This window comes from Danio aesculapii, chromosome 4 (genome assembly GCF_903798145.1).
Source record: "Danio aesculapii chromosome 4, fDanAes4.1, whole genome shotgun sequence".
Lineage (NCBI taxonomy): Eukaryota > Metazoa > Chordata > Actinopteri > Cypriniformes > Danionidae > Danio > Danio aesculapii.
The window spans coordinates 22,968,119-22,989,320 of NC_079438.1; the positions used below are offsets into that span (position 1 = coordinate 22,968,119).

Sequence of the window (21,202 nt, forward strand, 5' to 3'; positions counted from 1 at the left end):
CTTTATTAGAACGCCAGGAGTTTGACTGCTAATGGACAGGAGTTTACAAAATACATTGGAAGTATGAGCAAAGCTCCTGATATAATTTGTATTCAAGAAACGTGGGTATGCAAATCATTATATTTCAAGCTGAATGGTTATGAAATAATAAGGAAAGACAGAATTAAGGGTAGAGGTGGAGGGTGTGCAACTTTCATAAAAGAAAATGTGATTTATAGCTATGTAAATAACGAAAGTGAAACAGAAAGCATATGTATAGAAGTAATGGGTGAGCATGGGGTAATCAGAATGGTAAACTCTTCTAATCCCTGTTTAGAATTAGCAGTAGACATATTGGAAAGCACTGCAGGTGAAACATCAAATAAAATGGTTGTATGTGGTGACTTTAATGCACACAATAGTATTTGGGATAGTGGGAAAACAGATAAAAATGGTGAAATAATGGAAATTTTTATGAAAGAGAAATCTTTAGTGTGTCTAAATGATGGCAAACCAACAAGAATAGATATAAGAAAAGGTAGCGCATCATGCTTGGATCTCACAAGCGTCACTAGCTGGTAAATCTAAATGGTTAGTCTCTGGAAATAATATAGGAAGCGATCATTTTCCTATCATCTTTAATATTCTAAGTAAGGTTTATACACAAAATTTTAATAATGGTATAAAATGGGTTTACAAAAGTGCAGATTGGGGAAAATTCCAAGCAATATGTGAAGACCTTTTTAAAAATATAAGACAAGAGGGAAATATTGATCATGTATATGGTAAGGTAGTAGATGGTATTTATTCTGCAACATTACAATCAATCCCATTAGCAAATGGCACAAGAAAGAGGAAAATGTACCTTGGTGGTCTGAAGAATGCTCAAAGGCAATCAAAGAAAGACAAAAAGCATTTAGAATTTTAGAAAGAATGCTTACTCCAGAAGCAGTCTTATTCAGGTCGCACACCGGAAGCGCCACTCGGCGGCGCACAGCGCCACTCATTTCAGAATTCTAAACATAGGTTTCTATCAGAGTACACACACCGGCGCCGCAAGTCGGCGGCTGTCTGCGGCGCCCAGCCACGACTCAGGACACTGTTCATTTCTCTGACGCGCCACAGATAGCCATATGATTAGTTTCATGTTAAATATCATGCGAATATCTGTGTCTGGTGTGTGATACTTTAAACCGTGGAGCCGAGCGGCGCTTCCGGTGTGCGACCTGCTGTAGATTACCAAAGGAAAAAAGCTTATGTTAAAAAGATTATCAAGAGCACAAAGAGGGCAGCCTGGCAAAATTTCTGTAATACAATAGGCAGGGAAACTGATATGAATACAGTTTGGCATATGATAAAAAAGATGAATGGAATTGATAGCTCCAGGAAAATACCTATGATGGAGGAAAATGGGAAGATTACAATTACAAATAAAGCAAGTAACAATGTTGGCTCAAACATTTGCTAAAGCTCACAGCATTGAAAATCTAGATGATGTATTTTTAACAAAACGTCAACAAATTATGGAATTATATGTAGATGTATGTATGAAAAAGATAGATTTTAATAGTAATCTAGATGATGAATTTAAGTATTGTGAGATGAAAGTAGCTATCTGTAATTTAAAGAATGCAACACCAGGTAAGGATATGATAAGTTATCAAATGTTAAAGAAGTTACCAGTTAAAGCATTAGAGATATTATTAGAGGTAATTAATCGGATATGGAATGAGGGTGTTTTGCCCAAGCAATGGAAAACTGCAGTCGTGCTCCCATTAGTCAAGCCTGGGAAAGACAAAACAAAGCCCAGCAGTTACAGGCCTATAGCTCTTACATCCACGATATGTAAAGTAATGGAAAAAATTATTGTGAAGCGATTAAATTATATATTAGAGAAAAGGGAAATATTAACAACCTTTCAAAGTGGGATTAGGAAGAATAGATCCACAACTGATGCCTTGATTTTATTCGAAAATGAAATTAGAAAAGCTTTTATAATGAAAGAGTATATGCTAGCAGTTTTCTTTGACATTGAGAAGGCCTATGATACATTATGGAGGGAAGGATTGCTTATTAGATTGAACAAAATAGGTATAGGTGGAAAGTTTTATAACTGGGTGTTAGACTTCTGATTTGAACGTACCTTTCAAGTCAAAATTGGAGAAGAATTATCAGCTGCTTTTAATATTGCAAACGGTACACCACAAGGCAGTGCAATTAGCCCCAGTTTTATTTAATTTGATGATTAATGATGTTTTTGATGAGGTTAAAACGGTAGGAATAGGACTTGCACTTTATGCGGATGATGGAGCATTATGGAAAAGAGGACGCAATATTAAAAATGTTAAAAAGGGAAATACAGGAATCAATTAAAAACGTTGAGGAATGGTCCCTAAATGGGGCTTAAAGTTCTCAGCATCAAAAACTGAATACATGATATTTACAAAAAACAAGAAAATTGTACACACAGATCTAAAGTTATTTGATCAGATATTGGAAAGAGCAGCTGTTTTTAAATACCTTGGTTTATGGTTAGATGAAAAATTAATATGGAAAGTTCATATAAATAAAATTGAAACAAAATGTAAAATGGTTATAAACTGTATGCGTTCAGTTGCTAGTCACAGCTGGGGAGCTAGTCGTAGTGCATTGCTGTGCATGTATCAAGCATTGATTCGATCCTGTTTTGATTATGGCCGCATTGTCTATGAATCTGCATCTAAGACTATATTAGAAAAAATTAGATACCATCCAAGCTAGAGCGTTAAGATTATGTTGTGGAGCAATTAAAACGTCCCCTGTAGATGCAATTAGGGTAGAAATGGGAGAAATGCCTCTTGAATTTAGGAGGATACAATTGATGATGACATACTGGGTAAATCTCCAACAATCAGTTAGTAACCATTTTACTGGTAAAGTACTAGAAGATTCCTGGGAATACTCATATGAAGGACAGGATAGTTTTGGATGGAAGAGTAAAAAGTTGGCTAAAGAATATGGTATGGACAACATGATCTTCTGTCCCAATGTACCACTCACTGATGTCCCACTATGAAGAGCTCCTGAACCACTTGTAGATTTAAGCTTGCTAAGTAAATCTAAAGATGAATATAGTGGGAAAGAAGTAAATGCTATTTTAAATAATAAGTATTATTCAACTTTACAAATGTTTACAGATGGTTCCAAAGAACCTAGTAGTAAAAAGATAGGAATAAGTATAAATATTCCAGAGTTCAAAGTACATATTAGTTTAAAATTGTCCAATAATCTATCAGTATCCACTGCAGAGTTAACAGCTATAATTATAGCATTACAGTGGGTTGAACAAGTCAGACCAAACAAAGTAGTAATCTGTTCAGATTCATCTTCAGCTTTAGTTAGCATAACAAACTCGAAATCAGATAGAGAGGATGTAATAACAGAAGTCTATTTATCTTTATATAGACTAAAGGAAATAGGAATAATTGTCTATTTCTGCTGGGTTCCATCTCATATTGGGGTATCTAGTAATGAAGTTGCAGACAAATTAGCAAAGGAAGCACTAAATAAACAAGAGGTGGAGGTGAATGTACCTTAGGGGAAAAGATAGGCGAAATCAATTTTAAAGGAAAAACTAATAAATAAATGGCAAATTAGATGGGATAATAGAGTATAAGGACAATTTTACAAAAAAATTGTAAATTGTTATTGTAAAAAAAATATTACTTTGTTCACAAATTTACTGCTTGCCATGATTTTACCAAACTTATCGTGAAACAACTGAGATCATTAGCTGGCATGTGAATTAACTTTGAGGATAGAAAACAAGAATATGTAGGCTAACTAAACCCTCATATGATTTTTTTTAAAACTAAGTCAGAGGATCTAGGTCTCTTGATTGGTGACTGGCAGAGCACTAAGGTTTTGCCTGTTGAATCGCATGCAGCAACAAACACAATGGTTCTGTGAAAATAAGCATGTAAAAACACCAATGATAAATGTAAAAACACTAAAGATCCTCTTACAATATCTATTGGATATTGTTCTGGGGATATAAATTTAAACATTGTAGAAGCTAAGAGTCTGTAAAAAATAATAGCACACCCAAACTCCCATGTTCAGTGTTTATGATAAACATATGTAGCAGTAAAAATACACAAACTTACATTTCAGTGGAATGCACGTACTGTATGGTCTTGATGGCAAACACTCCACATACTGACCTACATATAAAAAAATATATATATTAAATACTACAATATTACAGCTCAATTTATAATTCTAATTACAAGCATTATAACAATATAATTGAAGCCTACCTCATATAGCTGAATGTTAAAGGCCTACAGGCATTTTAAAGGAAAATCTCACCAAAACAATCTAATATTAATTTTAATATGTTTAAAACTGAACACATAAAATAGTTTATACAACTTTCTCGACAATAAGATGCTAATGCACATTTTTTTATTTTACAATTTACTTAAATTTAATGTAATTCTAAGATTTTGAAAATTAGTTCAAACAGTCAACAAAACAAAACAGACTGATAAGCAACATCTGATTTTGGAACTTATTGTCTTCCACTGCCACCATCTCTGTGTGGAGCGTAACGTAACCATTTTTTTACTACTTCGCTAAAGTCAGTTTTGGATGCCTCTTTCCCCTGGGGAGTATTTTGTAATGGACCTGAAAGAAAAAAAGAACAAAAACTAACATTGTGTCTTTTTTTGTGTATGTTTTTTTTGTTCACATTTGTCTGTTATATTTAATCATGTCTATATTCCACCTTTTGTCCATTAGTAAGTATATGCTGTATCTATACCATATTTATTATTTTATATGTAAGGATTAATTAACTTTGGTCCGATGAATTATTCGAATATAATGAACACCCAAGGTTGTGAGCCGGCCAATAAGCGAAGTCTTGGGCGTACATTATTATTCCACTTGTGGCTACGTTTGAAGGCACTGACAAACAGCAACAGGGTTGAAAGTAAAGTCAGCAAGGTGGGACAATTTATCTCTCGAAAGGCGAGTTTAGAGATCTTAGGTCTACGAATATATAATTAGACAGAACTACAATTGTCAGAGATAGTTCGTATAGAAAACCAAGAGCTAAACTGTTGCTTATGGAACATTGTCTTTTTAAGATTTGAGGCTTCAAAGCTCCTCTTCTGTCCACGTCCAGCCCAGTTAAATTGGGATGCAAGCCTGTTTGTGAAAACGTGGCTTAACATTCTTCTTACAGTGTTCTGCAAGTTGAGTCCACCCAGTAGTGATAGCTGGCAAATCTAATAAAAATGGATATCAGCATTAACATAAATGTTCATCTAAATCCACACAAAACCAGACAAAACATCAGTTAAGTTATCTAGATGGAATATTGCAACATTTGATTGATATCTGAGAGGTTGCTTGACATTTTTTTTTTTTGGCATTCTCTGTTGACTTTAATCATCAATAACTTTAGTTCACAAATTTATTAAAAGAATCTGGAGAAACAAATCATAATTTTAATGCAAATATATCAAAACAGTATTCTTAGATGCTTTATGGTGTAGTAGTGTAGATTATGATGAAGATTAAAATTAAGCATTTGATTAAGGATCAAATGGCTGTTAAATATAAAAGTTTACTAATCCCATGAGCCTATTGATTCCTCCGACCCATGCCACCCCATTAACAAAATCCTAGGAGTACTCCTGCTGTAGTGTCATACATTTTTAAATAATAGTTTAAGATATGAACATCTAGTGCAGGGGTTACCAATCTCGTTCCTAGAGGTCCGGTGTCCTGCAGGGTTTAGCTCCAACTTGCCTCAACACACCTGCCTGGGTGTTTCAAGTATACCTAGTAAGACCTTGATTAGCTTGTTCAGGTGTGTTTGATTAGAGTTGGAGTTAAAATCTGCTGGACACCGGACCTCCAGGAACAAGTTTGGTGATCCCTGATCAAGTGTGTCCTAGACCTAAAACAAGTGAAACATAATTGTAACTACATTACTAGACATACCAATCTGTTAGTCTCAGCATCATTTTGTAAAATCCTCTCAAGGGCATCGAAGTCTTCCAGTGACTGTGCTGGAAAAGTGAAGCTGAATTCTGCTTGAAGTGGAACGGGTACTGGTGCTCCCTGAAGTTGCTGTATCATTGCCCTCTGTTCTCGTTGCTCATTTTTTATTTCCATTAAAACTTTCAAAACGTTCCTCTTAAAAGGAGACAACTCTGCAAAAAAAATAATTAATCAATTAGTTAATAAATATTGTAGAGGGAGAAACTCATAAGCTAATTTCTATCATTAGTAATTGAAAGGTTAAGATAAAACAAACACACAAAAAAACTACATGCATAAAACACACATATACAAACACACACACACACACACACACACATATATATACATATATATATATATATATATATTAGAGATGAGTTAATAAAACTATTATGATTAGAAATGTGATGAAACAATCTTCTCTACATTAAACAGAAATTGGGGGAAAAATAAACGGGGGCTAATAACTCAGGGGGGCTACTAATTCTGACTTCAACTGAACTGTGTGTGTGTATATATATATATATATATATATATATATATATATATATATATATATATATATAATCTTATTATAGACTATATCTTGTGTCCAGCTGAGCTCTATTGTATGTGTGGATTGGTGGTGTCTGTCCTGGTGTGCTTGGTGGTGTCTGTCCTGGTGTCCTTCGTGTGTGTCTTCATGTGCTCGGTAGGTTGTGACCTGGTGTGTTTCTTCATATTGTGTATTCTGGTGTGCAAGGTAGGCTGGGTCCTGGAGAGTTTGGTGCAATTGCAAAGTAATTAGTGACTATAATTATTTAATTTAAAGGCTGAGAAAGTAACGATTACTATTAATTTTGTGGAAATTTAATTGCACTTATAATGTACCTGCCTAAAATATTGCAAATATTTGGCACTTAGCTCTGAGCACAGGATCCAAGCCAGTGAAAAAATGGCAAAAAATTTTCTCTCTCTGCGCCCTGACGCCATATTCAGGAAAAAGCCTCATCCACCAGCTTGCTAATCTCTGCAGCATACACTTCCAAACTTTCCCGCAGGCTGCGAGGGTGGGCTGATAGGCTAGCTCTGAAGCGATCCATGAACTGCTGCTGCCCGAAAGCCTCCTTGATTCTCTCCTTAGTCGCTGTATAATCAGCCTGCACAGTCTGAGGAAGGCCACAATAGAAAGGCCACGTTGCTCAGCCGCATCTGCAAAATTCGCGCCAGTTCATAATTATATGATGTAATGCCATCCCCTTCGATGAGAGCTCTGACTGCGACCTCAAACTGCCGAGCCCAACACCGAAAGCTCTGCTTTTCATCACCGGAGAATGGTGGGGGTAACTCGATTCTTACATGTCTGTTAATCTTGTCGCGGTCCCATACCGGATAAAAGTCATCCTCTTTTTTTACCCCACATGACGGCTGCGTCCATGTTGAACTAGCGCAAGCTAACTTAGCTATCAACTTTTTCAAACTAAACTGACTAATTAAACACCTGTCGTAACACTCAATCGCGCGATCACGAATAAAACAAAACAAACCGCTGCCACCAATGTAACCGAACGTTTGTACAGGGTCCAGCTTAACACTGAAATATACAAAACAACAAACGGAGGCAACTGAACTCTTCCAAACTCTCATTTATTCTGCCAGTTTACTCTCACACTTCTCGGTACCTGCAGTTACTGTGTGCATGACCATAAAACCCAGCTACAACAAACCCCTAGGGGCAAAACGCATTGCACACACTTACATACTCAACATTATACACATTGTACACATCACAGAATCAAATAAAGTCTGTTACACTAGCAGTCCAGGTGATAATGAGCAACACATGATACACATGAGAAAACGAAGCAATTTTACATGGTAAAACCACAATGTTCTTATGCAATGTGTACACATCTAACAAACCGATTTAAGAATTATACAATCCTGAATTACTACACTGGTGTCTGAAAAAGTCAGATTTAAATAAGTGTGCAGCACTTTGTATTTGTGAAAACACATGCTCACTTTTGTGACTTCCTGCTTCGCTACTGTTTGGACGTCTTTGTTTACTGCTCCGCTCTCTGCCCACCTGCTTTTATATCTTATACCCTAATTTTAACTTGAGCCTATCAGCACAGTGCTCAAATGACATAGCTTGAAGATCAGTATCGATTCTATAAACTTTCTGGAATATAGCTTTACTAACAAGAGGGGAATTATCATCTAAACAATCCTCCCGCTACCAGCTATCAGCTGCTCACATTCCTGAGACGGGAAAACACGGCTGTGAAAATGCCTCTGGATTGGATTAATTCAGATTCTCACTGCTGTACAAACTTCTACAAAAGATTGCAGTTCTTGAAACAAAGTTACTTGTGATTCGACCAAAACTGCAGCTTTATTGTGGACGCTCACAACATATAGCCGGTGAGTCCCATAAATCTATACCTGTCACTGTTTTGAGCACAGAAAAACAGAATAAAACTGTTGAAAATGAGCATTGGCATAAACAAGGTGCGAAACCAAAGGGTACTCGCAGGGTCAGATCATACGCTGCCGCATTAGCGTCTTCTACCCCAAATACAGCTCGGACTCAAATACAGCTTCAGAACAGATTAGATATGGTATCAGAAAAGAGTAATATGGGTGAAGAATCCCCAAATGCAGTCAGACAGAGATCGCATGACTCAGCAGCTAACTCTGCATGGAACAGAGGCTCAAGGCCGACTAGACCAGTGGTTCTCAAACTGGGGGTCGCGACCCTTGCGGGGGTCGCAGAATAATTTCAAGGGGTCGCGAGAGTGATTTAAAAATTGTGTAATTTTCTGTGATTATAATATATATTTTTCAGTATTACAAGCAAAAGCTAATATTTTCAGATTTTTTAAAGATATCACTGATGAATTCATAAAGTATTTAGGACACATTCAGGCAGAATGCATCTTTGCACTTAAGACGCAGCGCTCAAAAACAGTTTAAAACTGTTGTCATGTCAACTTGCTGCAGTAAACAAAGCCGGCAACGCTTGCCCCGCCTTTGCGCTCTTCTTATTGACCCACTGCGCTAGACTGAATCATTCAGTCAACGCCTTCTGCCTTCAGATGACAGGAGCTACAACCGTAAAAATGTAACGCGCTGAAGATGAGAGAATGAAAACAACACTGACAGATTTAGTTTTAGAAACCAGCTAAAGCTACAAATAATGGCACATCTGATTACTGATCATCTGGTGAATGTTAATCCACCATCTACACTTTTCCAAGAGTGGATAAAAGACTTCGATTGGCTTCAAGTCTGCTATGAAAATAACTAAAGCATTCACTGAAAAGTCTGTGGGACGGAATTTTCAGGTAACTGTTTGCCACATCTACACATTTTAAGCACGATAGGTTCTGTTTAATCCTTCATTTAATCGCCAGACGCTGTCAGCCGTGCAGTTGTATGTAAAATTTACCACCACGTTCACCATCGCAAAAGGGCTTGCACTGACTAAGATTAAACTAATATTGCAGCTCATGAAAATACCAGTTATTGCTATTAAAATGATGTATACAAATAATAAGGTATATGTCAAAAGCATCTGTGCAATATCAGACACCATCAGTGAGAACACAGTACAGTTAAGGTATTGTTAACAGATTCATTAATGAATTCATGTCAAGCAGTGCGTGCAGGGCCGGTGAGCGGTCCGTGTATCTTTTGGTCACTCAATTATGTTATAAAAATGTATTTTCTTGTGATAACGGGATTTCATTGAGACATATTTTCCTCACGCATGCATATGTATTTTTTTTGCTTGTTAGTTTTGATAAGTGTTGAGTTCAAATGCAATAAATGGGTTTATAAAACTTGTAGTAACGGTGCGATAATTGGTGGGTGCAACAAATTTTTGGCTGGTGCGCCTACATTAAAAAATTTTGGAGCACCAGTGCTACCAAGCAAAAATGTTAATTTCGAGCCCTGTAATGTATAGTGAATATAGTTAAAATATTGTGAACAGCTGAAAATAAGTTATTTTTATTGTTTGGATATGCTTTGGTAGTGGGGGGTCGCAAGTTCTTGTCGATCTTACATTGGGGGTCGCTGGCCTAAAAGTTTGAGAACCACTGGACTAGACAGCGGCATTCTGCTCCGATCGCACCTGAGATAAGAACACTAGTTGTAGGAGATTCAATAATCAGGAATTTTAGGAGCAAATCTACAATGACATACTGCTTCCCTCATGCAACAGTTTTTGATGTAAACAAAGAGCTTAAGGAAATTCTGAAAAAGCAAAAGACTGCAAAACGGATTATCATCCATGTGGGGAAGAATGATATTCGGAAGGAGCAGTCAGAACTGCTCAAGAGAGATTTCTGTGAGCTCTTGGAAACAGTTGGAAGATTGAAAATTCAGCCGTTCATCAGTGGACCATCATCCATCAGCTGTGTGTGCCACTGACCTCAATCCAAATGGCACATACACACCTAGCAAATGTCCGGATGACCACAGGACCTCAAATCAGCTCCTGAGTGGACTTGGGGCTGACGCATCTCCCAAGGACAGTGATAACGCCACGCAGCCAAAACACCCACTGTTGATAGAGACACTGTCACTAGCCCTCTGCTCAACACACACAGACTGTGACGCATCAGAACAGCATCAAGTCTCGTCACTCAAAAATGATCCTCAGGAAAACAGCCAGGAAAACATATTTCAGAAGCCAGAATCTCCAGAGCCACAGCCTCTGACACGTTCTCATTGTCACCTTGCTCGCCTCTCTTGGGTTTCTCAAAAAAGATGGAGGAACTGGTGTATGCTGGAACTAAACTTTCACACTCCATTGCCGCAAGCCCCAGTTACCAACCAAAAAGCGGCCTGCTCCACAACCACCTCTGAGCCCACCTGGAAGAGCCCTCCGACTTTTGCCCCACCGCCAGGGCCCAAACAACAACGCACCATCTTCAGCTGGTGAACAAAACTGCTCTCCATGATGTGTCTCGGGTGCCTGCTTAAATAACAGTGTCTTTATAAGATGTTTACAGAACAAGCAGGAACCCAGTGTGCATGTAGCTGTCTCTACACATATATGTGTTGTATTATGTGACAGAAAACCGAAGACTTCTTTAGGCCGTATAGCAAATCACTCAAATCTTGTGTCTATTAAATATAAATCTGAGACTACTGTAGCGAAAATAGCTAAAACTGTTAAGTTAGCACTTTTAAACATCCGATCACTTAACAATAAGTCACTTTTAGTCAATGATTTTATCAACACAAATTGCCTTGATTTTATGCTTTTATATGAAACTTGGCTAGATGACAGCTGTAGCGCAGCAGTTCTGAATGAAACAGCTCCTTTAAACTTAGACTTTTTGAGCGTTTGCAGAGCCAACAGGAGAGGTGGAGGCATCATTGCCCTGTTTAAAGATGTCTATGAGTGTAAACAAGTGTCATTTGGTGACTTTTTGTCTTTTGAATATCTGAGTGTAGCACTAAAAGGTGCTCCACGTATCTTACTGATCATTATCTACAGACCTCCAAAATATTCTCCAACTTTTATTGATGATTTTACAAAGCTGTTATCAATAGTAACCTCTGAATTTGACTATTTTACCATTGCTGGGGATTTTAATATTCACATTGATAATCCAGAAATCAATGCTGTAAAAGAACTGATGACTGTTTTGAACACTTTTGATCTGACTCAGCATGTTCAAGGACCCATACACAATCGTGGACACACTCTTGATCTACTTATATCTAAGGGTTTACACATTTCATCAACTGTTGTTAAGGATGTTGCACTATCTGATCATTTCCGTATTTTCTTTGACATATTGATCACTCCAGCTATTAAAGACAGAAAGAGATGCATAAATGAGAACACTAATGAGCAGTTTATGAAGGCCATATCGCTAGCACCAAGCATATCTGCAGACTCTGTTGATTCTCTCCTTGATTTGTTTAACTCTAAAGTTAAGAATGTCATAGATGACAATGCTCCTGTTAAAGCCAAGAAGACGACTAGCAGACAGAGAGCCCTCTTGGAGAAACGCAACAGCAATTCAATTGATGAAAAGACAGTGCAGAAAAGCTGAGCGTATGTGGAGAAAGATTAAACTAGTAGTCCATTATAATATCTATAAAGACAGTCTTCGTGCTTTTAATGTGGATCTAAACACTGCTAGGCAGACTTTCTTTTCAAGCCTTATAAACAGCAATGTAAACAATGTTCGTAAACTCTGCAACCATAGAGAGACTCACAATCCCCCACCCCCCCCCCCCCCCTCCACCAGTCGGATTCCCAGTGAACTACTCTCTGAAAGCAAATGTAATGAGTTTGCTCATTTCTTTACTGACAAGATCAATAATATCAGAAAGGCAATCAGCTCATCCAATTAGCCAAGTTGTGTCGAAGTCAGTCTAGCTCAACCACAACTTAAGAAATCAGACATTATGTCTGATTTCATGGCAACTAATGGTAAAATCTTAGAAGAGATCGTGCAAGTTATGAAAATATCAACCTGCAGTCTTGACACGCTCCCCACATCGTTCTTTAAAACGGTGTTTTCCTGTTTAGAAATGGATCTTCTAAAAGTGGTAAATGCTTCACTTCTCTCAGGGATTTTTCCTAACTCACTTAAAACTGCAGTTGTTAAACCTCTCTTGAAGAAGAGCAACCTGGATAACACCCTATTGAGCAATTACAGGCCCATCTCAAATCTCCCTTTCATCGGCAAAATCATTGGAAAAGTTGTTTTAAACCAGGTTAACAAGTTCTTAAACTTCAAGGGGTGTTTAGACAATTATCAACCTGGTTTCAGACCACATCACAGTACAGAGAGCGCCCTTATAAAGATAATCAATGATATACGCCTAAGTACTGCTCGATCTCAGTGCCGCATTTGACACTGTCAATCACAGCATACTTCTGGATAGGCTGGAAAACTTGGTCGGGCTGTCTGGGACGGTCTTCAAATGGTTCAGATCTTACCTTGAAGGGAGAGGTTACTATGTCAGTATAGGTGACCATAGGTCGAGGTGGACACCCATGACATGTGGAGTCCCACAAGGCTCGATTCTGGCACCACTCCTGTTCAACCTTTATATGCTCCCTCTGAGCCAAATAATGAGAAAAAAACAAATCTCCTACCACAGCTATGCTGATGACACTCAAATCTACCTAGCCTTACTGCCTAATGACTACAGCCCCATTGACACCCTCTGCCAATGCATTGATGAAATTAACAATTGGATGTGCCAAAACTTTCTTCAGTTAAACAAAGAGAAAACTGAAGTGATTGCATTTGGGAACAGAGATGAGGTTCTCAAGGTGAATGCGTACCTTGGCTCTAAGGGTCAAACAACAAAAAATAAGGTCAAGAATCTTGGTGTGACTCTGGAGTCAGATCTGAGTTTCAATAGTCATATCAAAGCAGTTAGTAAATCAGCATACTATCATCTCAAAAACATTGCAAGAATTAGATGCTTTGTTTCCAGTGAAGACTTAGAGAAACTTGTTCATGCTTTTATCAGCAGCAGGGTGGATTACTGTAATGGCCTCCTCACTGGCCTTCCCAAAAAGACAGTCAGACAGTTGCAGCTTATCCAGAACGCTGCGGCCAGAATTCTGACCAGAACCAGGAAATCAGAGCACATCACACCTGTCCTCAGGTCTTTACACTGGCTCCCAGTTACATTCAGAATGTATTTTAAAGTATTATTACTGGTCTATAAATCACTAAATGGCCTAGGACCTCAGTACATTACAGACATGCTCACTGATCACTCAGATCTTTAGGATCAAATAAACTAGAAATTCCAAGAGTTCAGTCAAAGCAAGGTGAATCGGCTTTCAGCTACTACGCCCATCACTGCTGGAATCAGCTTCCAGAAATGATCAGATGTGCTCCAACATTAGGCACATTCAAATCAAGACTGAAAACACATCTGTTTAGCTGTGCCTTTACTGAATGAGCACTGTGCTACGTACGACAGATCGAACTACTATGTTTTTCTCTTCTTTTTCATTCTTTTATAACACATTTTATCTGTTTTTATGCTTATTTATTTTATTTTTTTTACCATTTCTATTATTTGTTTTTTATTTCTCTTATACTTGTTTCTTTTATTCCTGTTTATGTAAAGCACTTTGAATTGCCACTGTGTATGAAATGTGCTATATAAATAAACTTGCCTTGCCTTGCCTTGACAGAATGGAACGAGTTTTGCATTAATTCCTTTTATATAATAAAGTTGGTGAAGTCTCTACTCATAACTGCTCTCTACTAAATCACAAACTTGCTCAATCTTATAATATTATTTCTCCAAATGCTCTTTTTGTATTCAGTATGAAGAAATTTAAAGTCATTTGCTTTGGGAGTGTACTTAATATCAAGTGTTTTGCGTTGACTTTTCCAGTTCACCAAAAAATGCTTTTATCCAAACTTTTGTATCTTCTAAAATTGTATTTTTAGTTACTCTTTGAAAGCCTTCTTACTATAAATGTATTAATTTATTGTTTTTTCTTTGTACATTTGGCATCCAGAGATTTTGATATGTGAACTCTAATAATTGTTGCAAAACATCATAATGTTATTTCGCATTATGTCCATATAGGACTGATTATCTTGTGGGACGTCAAACACAACCGAATTATCATGCGTATGTTTGGCCAACCATTTATAGATGTTAGAATTAAAGGGGCCGACGATTTGATCTTTGGCCGACGTCGGCCCAACGTATGTGTGCTGTCTGGGATATATATATGAGAGGGTCATGGAGGTGCAGTGAGTAGCACGATCGCCATGCTCATCTTCAGAACGCAATTGAAGACACTTCAGATGAAATCTGAGAGCTCCCTCATCTGTCATAGCAAGACAGATCTTGCTGTCTGACAGCAAGAGTCCCGAGATGCTCTAAGTTCAGAAATGAACCAAAACATTGTCAAAACAGTCCATGTAACTTCAATAATTCAATTGTATTCGAGTCCCAAAAACATTTTGTGTGCCAAAAAATTTTGAAAAAAGCAGCCATGTAGAAAGAAAACTCCTTTTTGCCCCTGTACTCTCTTTATTTGCATTTAGCAGAAGAAACTCAAACAGGTTTGGAACAAGTAGAGCATGAGTAAATGACAGAATTGTAATTTTTATGTGAACTACCCCTTTAATGCTTCTGTAAGTAAAGGTAAATTAAATATTATTACTGAAGATATTGCTAAAGATTTCCCAAAGATGGGTTGCAGCTGGAAGGGCATCCGCTGCGTAAAAGCATGCTAGATAAGTTGTCGGTTCATTCTGCTGTGCCGACCCCCTATTAATAAAGCCGAAAATAAAATGAATTATTATTGCTAAAGAATGGCAGGAAACGTGGAACACAGATAATGAATCATATGAAAAAAAAACCCTATATAGGCCTATGAAGTTGTAGAAATAGAAAAAAGAGGTCATAATTATGAGGATGAGATTTGCACTCAGATATTAATAGGAAGTAATGTGTTGTAGACATGCAAGTCATCATGAACTGGATTAAAAAAGTTTCTCAAAATTGTCTTAAAAAGTTTAGATTAAAGGTTTTGATAAATTTTAAATAGTGGTGTGTCTTTGTGGAGAGAGAGAGAGAGAGAGAGAGAGAGAGAGAGAGAGAGCAGACACAGTGTAAAGTGAAAAACATGGGAGAAATGTATTAAAAAGTCATGACTGCAACAGTAAGTGGCAAAAAAGCTAAACAAAAAAGACTTTTATTTTGGCGCGGCGTGTGACGTCATCAGGCGGCGCCACGTCACCGCTGTGATTCAACTGGAGAAAGGTTTGTGTTTTAAAACGTTTATTGATATAAACCGATTTAATTTAAGTTTCAGGTTTTTCATCTGATGCTAAATTACGTTCCTGCTGTTGGAAATATTATTTAAACCATTTATACAACGTAGTATTATTTTACTCACAGTGATGAGGGCTATTGTTTGAATAAGTTACAGAAATGTGTGTAATAAGTGTTTTAATGAAACCTTTTATCTGATTTCTTTTGGTTAATTACTCTCATATAAAGAAACTGTTGAAGCAAGTGTTGAAGAGAAGTTATTTTGTTTCTGTTCATTGTTTTATTTATTTAAACAGAACATTTTTATTGTTTTGTTCATTTTAAACAGGATAAAGTGTCCAAACGCAGAGAAAAACTCCTGCTGAAGCGACTGATCTCCACACTGTTATAAAGATGGTGTTTATTAAAGAGGAGAGTGAAGATGTGAAGATTGAAGAAACGTTCACAGTCAAACAGGAAGATCTGCAGGAACAAACAGGTTAGTTTTCATTCTCACCTATCACACTCACCTCCTCAGAAGTCTCAGTTTAAAAAAATCCACATTTAGATATATTTTAATAATAAGAATATTAAAGTAAATATGTCTTGCAGCCCTGAGTGTGCTGCCTAGTTCTCCTAAATGCACATAAGCACTCATTGAAAGACAGGAATGAGTTTCTTTCTTGTTACTTGTTCTCATGTCTTTTGTCATTCTTTTTATGAATTATTAGTCTCCCATTTTCTCTACCTTTTTAAGGTTATTGCTTTCTTGTTCTCCTACTGTTTGTAAAGCGTCCTTGAGCACTGGCACTATATAAAATAAATAAAAACAATAAATAAAAAAAGTTTAACTGAGCTGAGGATATTTGACCTACAGTATTCTCATAGAAGATATCTGCTATTACAGTGATAGTGTTGGATTAGTACTATCCATTTGCATATGTCACGTTGATCACAATTTATTTTTTTCATCAACTTCTTTATGGGTTTAAACTTGTTTCTAGTAGTTGTTACTAGTTCTCACAGATAGTATCTCAGTCAGAAGTACATAATTAATATAATAACTAATAACCAGGGCTATTGCTTTTAACCAGGGTTTCCGCGGGGTCTTAAAATGTTGTAAATTCCAAAATCTAAATTTTAGGCCTTAAAAAGTCTTAAATTTACTGAAATATTGTGTTGTAGGTCTTAAATCTTTTTTAAACAGGTCTTAATTTTCCTTTGTTCATGTTTTGCTACCCAATCTGGCCAAAACCCATACAATCACCAACAATCCATTTCAATAAAACTTTCAAGGTTATAAAACCGCCAATATTTTCAACTGTACCGTTCCTACGGTAAATGTAAATTTTTATTTATTTATTTTTTACATTTTTAGGTTTTTTTAGAACAACAGTATCTCCAGCAGAAAAGATATCCAAAGATGCCGTTTTAAATCGTAAATTAATCTGTGGTTTCATTTCATTTGTATTATTCAGCCTGACATGTTTACTGCTCCAAAATACTTTCAAAGTTTCTCAAAAGAAAATATATCGGCGACGCCGACGGCCACAGCGAGGGGCAATGCGTCCACATGTAGGCTACGCCGTCGCTTGACGCAGAAGTATAAATCAGCCTAGAGTCACATACCTGTCTGATGGCTCATCATGCAGGTGTTTGTCTTCTCAGGTGTGAATCACTGCAATTAGTAATGATAGTTCACGCCTTCTCGCATAGACCAATTTTCACTCAAGGGGTGACTGTCTTTTGACGTTGTACTTTTCACACACAAACAGCAGTATCAACAACAAAACAAACAATATAACAATAATCACAATGAAACACAAAACCCTCAGCACCTAACTTAAATGAAAGTAAAAGGAAAAAATGCAAATGAACCCAGCCGGTGAGTTGGCAGCTGACTCCAAGTCAGTGAGATAAATCTGTGAGTTGATTTTGTTCTTTGGTGACACACTCGTTCACAGACATCACAAGCACTTCAGTATCAAGACAGCGGTCTTTGCTCTATTGCTTCGATATGTACTTTTGCTTTTTGTTTCTCACAGCCAGTCATTAAGTTTACACTGCTCGTCTCGACACGGTTTCTCTACTCATTTCCCCGCACTGCAACAGTTCAGTCAACTTCTCTTTCTTCCGCACACCACATAATGCTGCCCCCTCTTTAACTCTCCTCCTCTTTCTTTATACTTTCACCCATTTCCTTTTTGTCGTCCCATGGGTGGAGACCAGTTAAACAATGTTGACGGAGAAAAAATGGCCATGAATATAACAAAAAGGGAGTAAATTTGCCCAGAGTGTTGAGTTTTGTTTTTTTCAAAACATTTTCCCACAATATGTCAAAATAAGATGTCCCCAAATATCAGTCCGTTTGGTGAAACAGAGAAAGTTTTGGCCAAATTAAGCATTAAAATTACCCCAAAATGGATGAAAATGACCCAACAGCACACAAGGGGAAAGGTGCACATTCCAGGCTCTATGCAGATGCTGTACAGGTATGTCTCATGTCTGCGAGGCAAATATTCAGCTGTTTGTTCAGCTGTTACCCCAGAACTTTTTTTCTGATGCGTTTACCAGTCAGGCACAGAATGAACAAGTATTCCCTGTCTGCTTTACCAATTTTAGAAAAATAATTTGTTGTAATTATGAATATATATGAATAAAATTAAGCCATTTACAGCTTTCAAATCTGTGTCTGATCAATATGACCAAATTGACTTTTATGAGAAACTCTGAAAACTGGACTGACACAGTTTCAATTTACTATAACTTCTATGTTAAGCGGCTTTGACACAGTTACGTTGTAAAAGCACTAGATAAATAAAGAGGAATTGAATTGAATCTGCTTAAATGTGTACACGTTAATGGACGAAACATAATATGATCTGATTTATTTCAAATTTAATGTGCATCAAAATTACAGTGTGTGTAGCCAATGTTTCCAGTGTTCTTTCACTTTTCAGCTTTTGATGAGAAATTGTAAGATTTAATGAAAACTAACGTTTTATTTATTTATTTCAGACCTAATTGAAGAGAATGAGGGAAGTAAAGAGGAGGAACATCATGTCAAAATTGAGGAAAAAACTAATTTACAGACTGATGGTATTTTGAAAAGGAGAGACAAGAATCGTTTCACCTGCACTCAGTGTGGAAAGACGTTGGCAAGCAAAAGCAAACTTAAGATTCACATGATGAACCACACTGGAGAGAAACCATTCACATGCACTCAGTGTGGGAAGAGTTTCAGCCAGTCATCACACCTCAATCAACACACAAGGATCCACACTGGAGCGAAACCATTCACATGCACTCAATGTGGGAAGAGTTTCAGCCAACCATCATCCCTTAATCTACACGTGATGAGCCACCCTGGTGACAAACCATTCACATGCACTCAATGTGGGAAGAGTTTTAGTCTATCATCATCCCTTAATATACACATAAGGATCCACACTGGAGAGAAACCATTCACATGCACTCAGTGTGGGAAGAGTTTCAGCCAATCACCACACCTTAATCAACACATGATGATTCACACTGGAGAGAAACCATTCACATGCACTCAGTGTGGGAAGAATTTCAGCTGCTCATCACACCTTAAACAACACATGAGGATCCACACTGGAGAGAGGCCATTCACATGCAATCAGTGTGGGATAAGTTTTAACTGCTCATCACACCTTAATAAACACACGAGGATCCACACTGGAGAGAAACCATTTACGTGCACTCAGTGTGGGAAGAGTTTCAGCCAATCATCATCCCTTAATCAACACATGAGGATCCACACTGGAGAGAAACCATTTACATGCTCTCAATGTGGGAAAAGTTTCAGCCAATCATCATCCCTTAATCAACACATGAGGATCCACACTGGAGAGAAACCATTCATATGCACTCAGTGTGGGAAGAGTTTCAGCAAATCATCACACCTTAATCAACACATGAGGATCCACACTGGGGAGAAACCATTCACATGCACTCACTGTGGAAAGAGTTTCATCCAATCATCAAACTTTAATCACCACATGAGGATCCACACTGGAGAGAAACCATTCAATTGCACTTAAGCCGCGGTCACACTGGACTTCTCTTCCCATAGACTTTCATTTATACGCATGCGAATGCCTCAGACCTAAAACGCAAGTCCGTGTGTCAAGTTTTGCAGTTCACTGCATTGCAAAGTTCAAGCTTGGTGAACTCTGACCTGTGAAATCACATCACTTGACTGTGTAAGACCAATCGTAGATCAAAACATGACCTCTCTGGACAGAAATCAAAATATCGACCAATCGCTCACTTTTTTTTAAAATGTCTAATAATCTTGTTTAATCCCGCCCCTTTTCTAGGGCTGCTCGATTATCGATAAAATCAAAAGCACGATCATTTTGGTCATAATTGTATTTCATGATTATTCAAAACAATTATCAGTTGGTCAAAATTATTCGCCCTTCTGTGATTTTTTTTTTTTTTTTTTTTTTCTGTGAATTTATAAATATTTCTCAAATGATGTTTAACAGAGGAATTTTTCACAATATTTCCTATAATATTTTTTCTTCTGGAGAAAGACTTATTTGTTTTATTTCGGCTAGAATGAAAGAAGGTTTAAGTATTTTGAAACCTATTTTTATAGCTTAGTATTTCTAGCTCCCTTAAGCAATATATATTTTGATAATCTGAGAAGAAACTACTGTTATACAATGACTTGCCTAATTACACTAATTAAGCCTTTGAATGTCACTTTAAGCTGAATACTAGTATCTTGTAAATATCTAGTAAAATATAATGTACTGTCATCATAGCAAAGATAAAAGAGATCAGTTATTAGAGATGAGTTATTAAATCTATTATGTTTAAAAATGGGTTGAAAATAAATCTTTCCATTAAACAGAAATTGGGGGAAAGTGGTTGCTAATATTTCAGGAGGGCTAATAATTCTGACTTTAACTGTATATATGCAGTTATTTTCCTCCCTGTAAAAAAAAGAAAGGGAAATAAATACAATAGAATAAAAATATGAAACAAACTGTGCTTTAGGAATCTTAACTGTAAGAAAAATACTTGAGCTACAAAAGTCCTTCAGTCAAGAGCAGTGAGGGATTTTCTCCTTTTGTTGTTTGATTAATGATAAAAACAGTCAGCAGCAGGAATATTGCGCTGTCACTTTAAGAATAGTGCGGCTCTGATATGGTTTCTCTTTCACATGTCTTTTGATTCTCAACTTGTTTGTTTATTACACAAATGAGGGTTATTATGAATAATCACTAAACACCGCGCTCTTACAGAAATGTGCATGTATTTGACCATTAAAGTGCTTGCATTAATATGGCGTTAGGTGTGTGTGCTCTACTCATCTCTGAGGCTAAGCGCGCACACACACACAGCATGCGCTCTTTCGAGGTTTTAAAACATGAATGATTCGAATGTACAT

At 37.1% G+C, this 21,202-nt stretch overlaps 1 pseudogene; it reads left to right on the forward strand.

Annotated features, from left to right (window-relative positions):
* The window catches only part of LOC130222303 (zinc finger protein 208-like), a 758,572-nt pseudogene that overhangs the window by 586,656 nt on the left and 150,714 nt on the right, over nucleotides 1-21,202 (forward strand).